Genomic DNA, 12,351 nt, shown 5'->3' with positions numbered 1-12,351 from the left:
GCTGGCCCACAGCTGCTTGCTCTCCCTCAGGGGGCATGGGGGAGTAAACAGAGCGTTAAAGGGAGGCTCTTAGGTTGAGATAAAAACAGTTTAATAACTGAAATAAAATAAAGCAATAACAATAATAGAAGTACAAATGGATAATGCACAATGTGATTGCTCACCACCTGCCAAATGATACGCAGCCCGTTCCTGGCTAGTGATTCCCCCCAAAAAACCCAAGATCCTGAAACCACAATCCCAGATGTGAGAGAGAATGTTCCCCCTTCCCATCTGATTATCCTTTAAATATTGAACATGATGTTGCATGATACAGAATATTTCATTGGCCAATTTGGGTCCAGTGCTCTGGCTGTGCTCCCTCCCAGTTTCCTGCGCATGGGCAGGACATGGGGAGTTGGAGAACCCTTGATCTCTTAGCAACAACAGAAAACGTTAGTCCATTATCAGCATTCTTCTCATACCGAAGCCCATACTGAATTCAAAGGACAGCACTATTCTAGCTACTAAGAAGAAAAATCTATCCCATAAAGTAAAAGTGTAACACGTATAACATGCAGTAACGTTTGATTAGGTCTGATCAAAACATGCATGGATATTAGATAAAGGCAAGGACAAGCTGTAATCCTCTCTATCCAGTTAAAATTCAACTAAATCCCTGCTAACTTTAGCACACAGCCCGTCATCGTTTGCAAATATTTGTTTTATATTCACAGAAATGTTATAGCTGGAAAGCTAAAAGAGGGTAGAGAAAGGCAATACCCTCCCAAGCCAAATATGCGCCTACTTCTAAGTTTGTCTACTGTACCTTTCTGCCTTCTGTGAATCCGACCCAGATGCATACTAGGTGGGGTGATTTTCCTTTATATAAAGGTATGTCGATAGCCTTCATTCATAGAATCATAGAATGGTTTGGCTTGGAAGGGACCTCTAAAGACCATCTAGTCCAACCCCCCTGCAATGAGCAGGGACATCTTCACCCAGATCAGGTTGCTCAGAGCCCCGTCCAACCTGGCCTTGAATGTTTCCAGGGATGGGGCACCTACAGCCTCTCTGGGCAACTTGTTCCAGTGTTTCACCATGCTCACTGTAAAAAATTTCTTCCTTATAGCCAATTTGAATCTACCCTCTTTTAGTTTAAAACCATTACCCCTTGTCCTGTTGCAACAGGCCCTGATAAAAAGTCTGTCCCCATCTTTCTTATAAGCCCCCTTTAAGTACTGGAAGGACACTATAAGGTTTCCCTGGAGACTCCTCTAGGCTGAAAACCCCCAACTCTCTCAGCCTGTCCTCACAGGGGGGTGCTCCAGCCCCCTGATCATCTTTGTGGCCTCCTCTGGAGTCACTCGAGCAGGTCCGTGTCCTTCTGATGTTGGTGCCCCCAGAGCTGAACACAGCACTGCAGGGGGGTCTCATAAGAGCAGAGTAGAGGGGGAGAATCCCCTCCCTCGACCTGCTGGCCACATTCTCTTGATGCAGCCTTGGATATGGTTGGCTTTCTGGGCTGCAAGCGCACAGTGCTGGCTCATGTCCAGCTTTACACCCACCAGTACCCCCAAGTCCTTTCTTGGCAGGGCTGCTCTCAATCCCTTCATCCCCCAGTCTGTTCAGTCTGTTTTGATACTGGGGATTGCCCTGACCCCTTACACTTGGCCTTGTTGAACTTCATGAGGTTCTAGAAACCTTTTATTTTTAGTAGCTTTTTTTTTTTTTTTTCTTTTTTTAGGTAGCTTTTCCTACAGGCAGGATTGCAGCCCCCTTTTGAACAGAAGGTAACATGAAACTCCAGGGCTGTTGGAACGAGTAACTGAAATACCCATCTTTCTCCTGCCATTGTAGGTAGAAACATTGGTTCAATTTTGTGAAATTCAGATGGCATAGTTATATTTCCAAAGAGAAGTGGTAAAACCTCTAGGCAGGAGCATTGTCAAAACCCTCCTGAGTGGGAGTATTAAATTAGGCAAAGATGAGAGGAATATTGGCTTCTATGTTTCAGCTCTCAGGGAATTTGGGAATCTCCTACAGGGTTAGATGACTTGATAATAATCCAGGCTGGGTGAAGCAGATGCTGGGGTGAGCAGGATGCCTTCCTTAGACCTTTTGCAGCCACAGCAATCCATAGGACATCCTTCTTCTTGTTCCTCCTCCACACATACACACACACACACAAAAAAAAAAAAAGTAACAAAAAAAAATCTCCTCCTGCCAGAACCATCTGAATCTCTTCCACAAGAGGTCTCTGTGGCCCTGCAAGACGTCTCTGCCGAGAAAGGCTCTGAGATGAAACGACCTGAAAATACATGGAAGATCACAAATAATCCCGTCCCTGTTCACCTGGTCCAGAGTATCCTTGTGAAAAGGGGTAGCAGATAAGATCTGAATTTCAAGTATAAAATAAGGGGGGAAAGTGCAAAACCTCAGTTGTATTTATCAGAGCTAATGGAAAGATAAAAGCCCACGCATTTGTTTTTCCCATTCCATAGCTGACTTCCAAAATGCACAAAACCCAGCTGTTTTAAAGAGGCTAAACTGGAAGAAACCCACTGTGAATAGGATTTCTTTTTTGGCTGTGTGTCATATCTGAATTCTCTGATGTATACACTGATTTCTTGTAGTGATTTGTGTCTCAGTCATTTGCTGAGTCTTTTTTTTCCTGAACTAGTTCCAAAGTTGCATTTTAAAAGCTCAGGGATTAACAGCTGAAAGGGATGTCACAACTCAAGACAGCTGGTGTTTCTTGTAACCTGGGTCTGCATCTGAGGAAATGCAGTAAATGAGGAAACAAACTTAACTTGCAATGTTTTCGTTGTTCATGTATTCCCACTGGAAGGAGATTAGTATCTGCTTCCATTCTTTTTTAAAGCATAAACTTTTAAACAGTCTTATTTGAAAAGTATCTCCCCCACAAAAAAAAAAAAAACACCAAAAAACAAACCACCTGCAAAACTCTGCACAAACATTACAAAGCTATAAATGACAAGGCTTTTTCCTTGAAAGTGAGTATTTCCCCTCTTTTTCTTAAAATAACAAACTATAACTTTCAGCCTAGTGCTCCATGATGCTGCCATCCAGCAAGTAAAGTGATCACGCAGCGGCTGAAGAATAAATCTGGCCTATGGAAAGGGAGTCTGGGGAACAGTGATTGCACAAAACTATGTCCTGCAAATTCACTCCAGCAGGAAAATAACAAGAGTGGTGGAAAGTATCGTGTAAGGAATCTCCGTGATTCCTTCATCTCTGCCTTCTAACTCTGTGACAAATCTGAGAGAAAGAGGGCATCTTCAGATCCATCGTTAACTGGAGGAGGAGCTGGCACTAATTATTAATAGCTGAAGATCTTTATTTGTGAGCTTCAATTACTATTATCCATGCATGTTTGTGTCTTGGACAATGAATGGTCCTTTGATTTCCTAGACAGCAGTGACAGAAACAGGAAAATGCACTATTCTTTAAAAAATGTACTTTGACAAAAAACAACACAGCAACCTACAGCTTTCTGTCTGCAACATGAAAATCAGATGTTGATTTGTACTGAAACTCTGTCTGCGCTGAGTAACAGTCAAATATGTCTCTTGTAATTACGGAAGATAATAAATTTTGAGAAACAATATGGAAAATATTGGACACCATGAGAAACTGAAGTATCCCCAGTAAAATGTAATTATTCGAAGTGTGGATTTTTGACATCTCTGGGACTAGAATGGTGGCTCAGATTTACCTCAACCAAGGTATTGATCTGAAATGCGTAACTTGAGAGTGCAGTCACCCTGGGCTGCTTCTAGAGCAGTGGGTTTTATCCTCGTGCATCTAATCCTGTATTTTGGAAGGGCCTGGGACAGTCAGTTTGTAAGGTCTTTTATCAGGGTACGTCAGCTTGCCAGCCAGGGCTCTGTACTTCCAGGGGGGTTCTGCGCGCTGAAGAAGTTTGAAAACCATTGCTGTGCAGCGAGGGCAGAGGTGCAAGGAGGCGAGGAGACCAGCTAGGCTGAATCACCTTTTGGAGTGGGTCGTTCCTGATTATGGAAGAACCTGTGGAAATTACATCTTAACAGGCAATCTCTGGCTACAAAACTAGAATGACACGGAGTGCATGCGGCCCCCTGCCTCTCTATCTGTTTTCAGACACCATGTTTTCAGTACCATGCTTAGTGGAGCACAGTCTGATTACAGCCTCTAAGTGCTGCTGCTGTATAAATTTATTTATTTATAGTGGCAGTTCACACACCACTTTGTATTTCATGTTCTATTAGTGGCTGTGTGTCGTTATCGCTCACACAGATACCAGCAGAACCTGTCATTTGTAAATGCTGGCAGGTGGCAAGTCCTTTCCTAGGCATTACAATGTACTGTTTAAAACCTCGAGACAAATCTGTAGACACTTTCAGATTGTCGTCTGGTCATAGAGATTCACTGATCCAAGTAATTTAATCTAAAGCTTTGGGGGTTTGTCACGTAACAGAAAATCAAGATGGAAATATCCTAGTTGAGCAAAAAGCCTGAAGCCCCAAGGAGAAAAGATAATATCACATTTAGACCAGGGACAGTGAGAGAATTGTTCCTAGGCAAATTAAAGTAAGAGCAGTTATGGTCTGGCAATTAGAGCAAGAAAAGTAATAGCTGAAGACAAATTCAGCTGGAAAAGCATAGAAACAGGCTGGATGAGTTGGAAATGAAATCATTAAGCTATTGGCTAACGTAAAGAGGGAAAATATCTCTAGAAGGGTTGGTCAGCTGTATTAGAACTGTGAGCTACCATGACCGAGAGCTTTTTAAGAGCGAGGGTGTTGCAATAACAAATCAAGACTTAGCAACTAAATGGCTTCTTTCATTGTAAAACCTGCTGGGTTTTTGTTTTTCTTCTTTTCACACTGCCACTGACTTTTTTTTTTTTTTCCAACAGCTTCACTGAAGTCTATTCCAGAGGGAAGAGAAGAAAACACATCAGTGAGGAGCTAATCATTGGCAAAGAGCTGAGCAACACTTAGGGACGGAGCCTTCTAACACCAAATGCCCATGGAGAGATGCAGCTGGGGATTGAGAGAGTCACACAAAGCCCCCAGTGCACTCTTCTTTTCAATACTTTCTGCCACAAGCTTCTCTCCTTGTTATTAAGTTCACCTTGACCTTGCTAAAACTGTATGACTAGGGAAGAAATTCAGTCTTACGGTTAGGGCATAGGAGCCAGGATGTTTGATTTCCCCTCCTGATTTTTGTGCAGTTTTGTGTAAATCACTATTGTTTGCGGAATGTTTCACATTGCTTTAGGAGAACAGTGCAGTGCTATTATGTAAGTGTTTGCAGCTCTTGGTAATTGGAAACAGAATTTGATTTATTGCCATACACAGCATTTCCCTAAATCAGGAGACAAATATATCCAAGGTAGAACTCAGGAAAACCTGGAAATGCACAGCCCTTCCTCTGGTAAATTGAGCATGGACCGAATTCTACTGAATTTGCTCTTTTTCTCTCCCTGATGTTGTCTTGTGCCTTTCTGATGTGAAAAACAGAGAATCTCTGCCAGCAAGGACACCAGTCTGAGAACTTCTGAATCAAAGGATTTGCTTTTTATAAAGCCACACTTAGATACCAAGGCTGCCATTCTTGTTGTTATGCAGAAAGAACTAGTAACGTACGAAGTGTTGTTTCCTGTTTTGATCTGAACAATTAGTCAAAAATTCTGGGTTGTGGGGTTTGTTGAAGTTTGATAGAGGAACAAGACACGATACCAGATATTTCTGTCATGCAGTCCTCGTCGCAGCTGTTTATCTAGAAGGAAGGGAGTCCTCAGGGTCCTGTGTCTTAAATACATGCTAAAATGCATAAACCATTCACTTCCCTTCACCTCTTGCCCATGTTCTGCAAGAAACATTGCAGAATTTGCTCTTCCCTCTGCTCTTATTTCTACTTTTTTTTTTTTTTTACAGTTTTCTGTCCCTTTTTCCTACCTGCCAGTTTTCTTTTTGCATTTCCTCAGATTCCATCTTTCCTTCTGCCCTCTCACCCTGATCTTTCTCTCCTAAACCTTTTCACTCCCCGTCTTACTCTTATTTTTCAGAAATCGTCATTTGACTCGGTTTGCACCTTTCTGTGCGTGGTAGGGTCTCCAGCAATTCCTTCTGCTCTCTGTATCACTGACCAGCACTTTGGTGACCTGCAGCTTCTTGGAGAAATCTTTACAGGGAAGTGGCCCCAGAGTGGATGTGCCTAATGATCCAAGGTGATGGTGGGAAAAGGAGCTGTGCTGGAAGGAGCTCAGTGCCAGCACACTGGACAATAAAGATGTCAAAATAAGTCTCTCCTGAGCATGTATAAAATGATTGTTCCAGGGGCTCAAAGCTGTGTCTCATTTGGGATAACATAAAGAAAACAGCCAAAGACACAACATTGTCCCTAGGGTTACATGTATGGCTTGGTTTCAAGTTCCTGCTTCAAAGCACAGACATGCTAGAACTTTTCAGCAATATTGTATGACTGATATTTTTTTTTAATTATTATTTTACATACACAAATTATTTCCTAGCTTTGTTCTTGGGAAGGACTGATTTTTTTAACTGAATCTGTCTGAAAAAATACCAATGTGAAAGAAATGTGGCAAAGGAAGTTTCAGCTTGAAAGTTCCAGTATAGTAAGATTTCATTGAGGAAAACATGAGGAAATCTTGATAGAGTATATTGATGCCTCTGCCTTCGATAATAATTTGAAAACTGAACATTAAAATACTGACAGTTTAACAAAGAGTAATGTGCCATCACTTGTCAAAAATAATATTGTAGGAAAAGGTCAGCTGTTTGAGAAAGCAAGCGCCTGTGGATTGACAAGGTTAATCATAAAAATAAGTGTATTGCTGCCAAATTGCCAGTTGCTGGGTAACCCACGGCTGAAGAAAAGTTTATTTGATTAATGGAAGGAATTTAACGATTTACCATCTGTGTGGAGTTTTCTTCAGTGGACCGTGTTGCCCCAGGGAAAGTTCAGACTAGATGTTAGGAAGCATTTCTTTCCAGAAGGGGTTGTTGGGCGTTGGAACGGGCTGCCCAGGGAGGTGGTGGTGTCCCCATCCCTGGAGGGGTTCAAGAGTTGGGTCGATTTAGAGCTTAAGGATCTGCTGTAGGTGGGAACTGTGCTAGGTGAACGGCTGGACTAGATGATCTCCAGGGTCCTTTCCAACCTAGATGATTATGTGATTCTGTGTGTAAGACTAAATACGTGTTATACAGACAAAAAGCAATGAGCTTTGTTGGTGGAGTTCCGGTTATGATCGAGACAGGAGGCTCAGTCCAGTTACTGCACGTCGGTAGGTGTCTTGGGCTGATTGAGAAGCCCTAGGCTACCCCACTGGTTCTTCTGCTGCTGGTCTACAAGGAGCAGGTACCCTGATTCTGTCATATTGGCCAGGCCTGTGACTATGTCTCCCATATCACAGAATGTTTAAAACTGCTAGAAATCATCTGTGAACTGACTCAAATCCTTAAAATGAGATTGAACTACAGATTAAGAAATCTGCACCACATGTGTCTACAGGTGCAGCAGATGTCTAAGATCCCATTATAGATGGTAGACCCTAGGGGCTAATTAAGCTGATCAGCCACGGTTCAGTTGCCTAACCATGGGTGTCTAGTACCACCAAAGTGCCATAGGGCATGTGAGACGTCCGTGTTGGCTGGCAGATACAACAGATACGATGTGAAAATGAGCCCTTCTGGAAGAGCCCCTGTGGACCAGGTAAGATAAATCAAGGCTTCTCAAATGGCTTGATGCTTTTGCAGTCTACCTGTTACATTTGGTCAGCTAACCTCTCTCTAGACTCCACTGATAACACCAGCTGCAGGCTCAGATCAGTTGGCTGAACGTGAATAGTAATAAAAAGTTCCTTTATTTAGTTTTGTTGTATCCCTAATAGACTTAAAATAACTTAAAATAAAACATCAACACCGGATAAAATAAACTACATGTGGTTTATTTATGGAGAAGTTTCTTCACAGGCACAAGGATTGAAGACCAACCTGAAAGCATGAGAAAGAGCGTTTGGTGGCTAGACCTCCTCACTCACAATGGAGAATGTTCTGCTAGCTTCTGACTGGATATTATTTGATTGTTTAGCTGGTTCTTGACACGGTTTTTGCACATGGCAGAGCATTTTTGTTGATTGGAGGCCTTTTGGTGTGATCTGGTCATGTCCTATTGTGAATTTCTCTTATCCTCCAGAAGTGGTTGTCTCGATCCCAGTTGCTGTTCAGAAATTATCCATCCATCTCTCTGTCTCTGCCAGGCTCCACCAACAAATTACACAGTGACAGCCACCTTCACAAAGCAGTAGAACTCAATCCATCTATCTATCTACATTGTCGACAAAGTACTGGTCTGGTTTGCATCCAGGCAAACTAAAACTCTCCTAAGCAATTTCCAGGCATAGTTAGGAGTTAGCATGGGCCAGGGACAACTTCCCAGGACAGAGAGCAAGAAAGGAAAACAAACGGGGAATGACCAACGAAGATTAATTTCCTTACTGATCAGGTGAAAACCTCTAGCACCAGTGAAGGAATCTATCAAAACACTTACTACAAAATAAAATAGCCAATCAGAACGGAATCCACCTTCTTTTCTTCTCTTTTGCCACTTCTTAGAATAATGTATTACCTCACCTATCTATGCTTCTATAAAGCTTCCTTTAAACTAGACACCTAAGGCTCTTCTTATGGATAAAAGGGAAATAGTGTGTGATCCATCTAACCTTTAGATGTCTACGTTAAGAGAAGATGAATCTTTCACCTGGAAATACCTGTTGTAGTGTGTAAAGGGGATCTAGAATAGCTTAGACGACTCCCATCCAAATGTACTTCTGTAATTTCCTGAAAAGCTTCTGTCTGCAAACTTAGTCCACTGATCGCCAAAGTCCTCAGCAAGGGAGACTAAAACAGGTACATGCAGAACAAGAAACCTCGGAGTTAGGACTTCTGCTCTGGGCTGCAAAAATGATAACTTGTCTGAAGACATAAAAAGGTATGTCTGACTATAACTTATCTTTTTTTGGTTGTTTCAAAAGATTTCTTAAAAAATCCCCCCAAAACCTGAACTATATGCTGATCAGATGTGGTTTATGGAATTACAGCCTGTTTGGTTACTTTTCTGCAGCTGGGAGGAGTGTCTCAACTGAAAACAAAATAGATAAAAGGCTTTTCAGCTGTTTTCCAGCTTTGTTATGTATTCTGCAGCTGCTTCATAATCATAGCAAAAATCAACTATATTACTCATGCTGACAAGATTGAAAATGATGGAAAATTATGGGAAAGGAGAAGCCAAAGATTTTTGTGTTTGCAACCTTTACCCTAGCTAAACACATCAGGTCCCTGCTAGCCTATTTTTGTGTTTTTCTTCCAGCTTAGATTATTCCATCCTAAAAGTTTAGGTTATACTTTTAATAACAAAAAAACCCATAAGGGACATTTTATGTGAAACAAGAATTTTCTCCAGAATTGATTTTCCTCCGCATGTTGCAGAGCACCAAGTCTGGCATCAAGTAAATTCCATTAATGCAAGTACAAAATACTCTTTTTTTCTATCATTTTGTCTTGCACAAGTGACAGTTACATGGCATGTTAGAAGTGATTGAGTCTTTCACTGAGTGGTATGGACTTCTCCTTAGAGTAGGATGATTACTGGGGTTACTTATCAGTCAGAAGGCATTATATTTTCAATGACTATGTTGTAATTAAGCACAGATGAGACACAAGCAAGCATTGCTCTAAAAAATGCAGTTCACGTAATGCTGAATTGAAGAAAATTTCCAAGGAAAGGGACTAGGAAGAAATTTATTTGGGACACATGATTCCTGTGAATTGTCCCAAGCCACCAGCTTGCAGTGTTTCCCCAGAGACCCACCTGTGATGTGCTACAGGAAGACACTTGGTTCTTTCCCCGGCAAACAAAAACAGCACTTGGGGTTTTTCCAGAGGGTCATTTGCTGTGCTGGCATTTAGCACGTACTCCAGAAGTGGCAAAGTTAACACTGACAGACTTCTCCCTAGCTGAAGTGACCTGGAGTAGCTGTGGTTCACTCAGAAACAAACCAAACTGTATTTCTGTTAGACAGGCTTCTCACCAAAAACATTACAAAGGAGATATCTCATGTTAGAGATTGAGAAAATAAAAGAAAACATAGATGATTCTCTTGCCTAAACAAGGAGACTGGAACAGTCCTGGTGTCTCAGGTGCCACCTCAGTGCTGTATCAACGGGAACACAAAAGGCAGTTAATGTTTATTGCACTGACAATTCCATGGCCCATAATATCTCCTTGCACCAGTTCCCGTGGCTGATATCACAGTATGTCAAAACCTTATGCCATCTCTCTAGTGCAAAAGAGAGAAATCCTACTTACTACCACTCATTAAAAAAGAAATCTTCCCACTCTTTCAAAAGCTAAATATAGCTTCTAGGAGCATTCTGAGAGCAAAACTCATATTGAGCCTACCTGAAAATCCAAATTGGGCTCAATTTTCAGAAATCTGTATTCATGCCTTATCTGTATTTCTTTATAGAATTTTTGAGACCACAAGTCCAGTTCTTGCCGCAAAGGGAGCTGCATTCCCTAACAGATGATACGAGTCTGTACATCTCAGGGAAGTCTGTTAAGTTCACAAAGTGCTGTGAGATTTCAAAATACTGGTATTATGGAAATAGGCATTGTTATTCTTGTTTTTAATAGCTGTTGACAGTCATGAGTATTCTGAGGATAAGTGCCAAGTTAGAAGCTGTGTTTCTGACTAGAGCTTTTCAAATTCGCAAGGACTCTATTATGTTTTCGGTAATTTTGTGAGAAGCTTTATGTTGGTGTGTCTGGACTCTCATCCGAGAAACATCTGGTGGAAGGGGATCAGACTGACACAACAAAGACTGGCAGTCACACTTACATGTCCTCTTGTGGAGCCAGTTTATGGTTTTGGTTGTGGTAAAGATGTTGTACACTTAATCTTTGCAGGGCTTTATCGAATTTACTTGAGCCGTTTGAAACTCAGGATTTCCATTTCATGGCAGATACTGAAGTTTCATGCTTTATTTTCTTTCTCAGTATGAATAAAACCACAAGTATAAAAACTGTCCTGCACATTTAGAAAAGCATTACTTTAAAAAGAAAAAAGAAAGAAAGTATGTACACAGGAAACTTCACTTAAAATTGAAATTTCTACTTAAAAGCTTATTTTGGGTTCTTTTAATCTTTTTATTGATTCATTATGTCCTGACAGAACAATTCTAGTGCTCCAGGATATGGCACATCTCATCACACTGTAGCCTGGCAGGATATGGTCCAGGTAAGGATGCTATTACTGGGCAACCAAGTGGGCAGTTTCCACTGGATGGGTTTCAACTACAATTACCTAATTTTAGGTATCTACTTTGTGTAGTAACTACATTGGAGCTGGCGACCCAATTCCTGGTTTGGAGAAGGATCTTCTAGAACCAACAGAGTGTAGATACCTACATTTAATCAGGTGAATTGTTTTCCAGCTTCTACTGCCTTTATTGACTAGTTCTTCAGCAAGTATAACAGGAGCCTGTTGTAGACATGTACATTTAGGTTTGAATTTGGTGCGAATTTCACCCTATATTTTTCACCAGTGGGATGAGAGCTTTCTGAGAACAAAGTATTGGCAATAATTTGAAGCCTCTTGTCCATTTAATATTATTATCTTTGGAATATACCAGAGACTATTTTAGACCTGTCATCTAGAACATGTAACCAGATCAGGGTACATTAAAGGCAATCTTGTTACGGAAATAACTTGGTATATTTTTAAGCTATTAATATAAAATCTCATGGAGGCAAAGCTCTGTAGTTCATGGAAGACAGCTCAAAGCCGACTGGGTTTACCTGAATCTCCACTGGGATCTTGCCTTGATTTAGCTGTTTGATTTAGCAATCAGAGATAAAAGCACAACATTTTTGAAGCTTGTCTAATGAAGATGCTTGCAGTGAAATTCTTCCCACCACATGTCAGTGTCTGAATCTGAGAAAATTACTGCAGGCTCCCTTTATTGTCAATGAGAAGAAACAGGCATTTAGAGTGTGAGTCATCTGACCTATTTTAGATGTCCGTTTTGGAGTGATGAGTTGCAGATGAAATACTGACTTCTCTCCATTGAGTACCAGAGCAGAGGGTGATTATCTTAGATGTAGACACCTAATGGGATTAGATGAACTCATCCCATCCCCATTTCAGAGTACAATGAGGGTATGCTTTGCCCTATCAGCAGCAAACAGCTTTATCGCCCAACAAGCACCATGGCTGATATGGGATCTGTCCCAAGTTTAATCTGCATGGATATGAGAACAGCCACTGGAACTGGAGCTCCA

This window comes from Athene noctua, chromosome 1 (assembly GCF_965140245.1).
Source record: "Athene noctua chromosome 1, bAthNoc1.hap1.1, whole genome shotgun sequence".
Classification (NCBI taxonomy): domain Eukaryota; kingdom Metazoa; phylum Chordata; class Aves; order Strigiformes; family Strigidae; genus Athene; species Athene noctua.
This window is presented reverse-complemented; position numbering follows the sequence as displayed.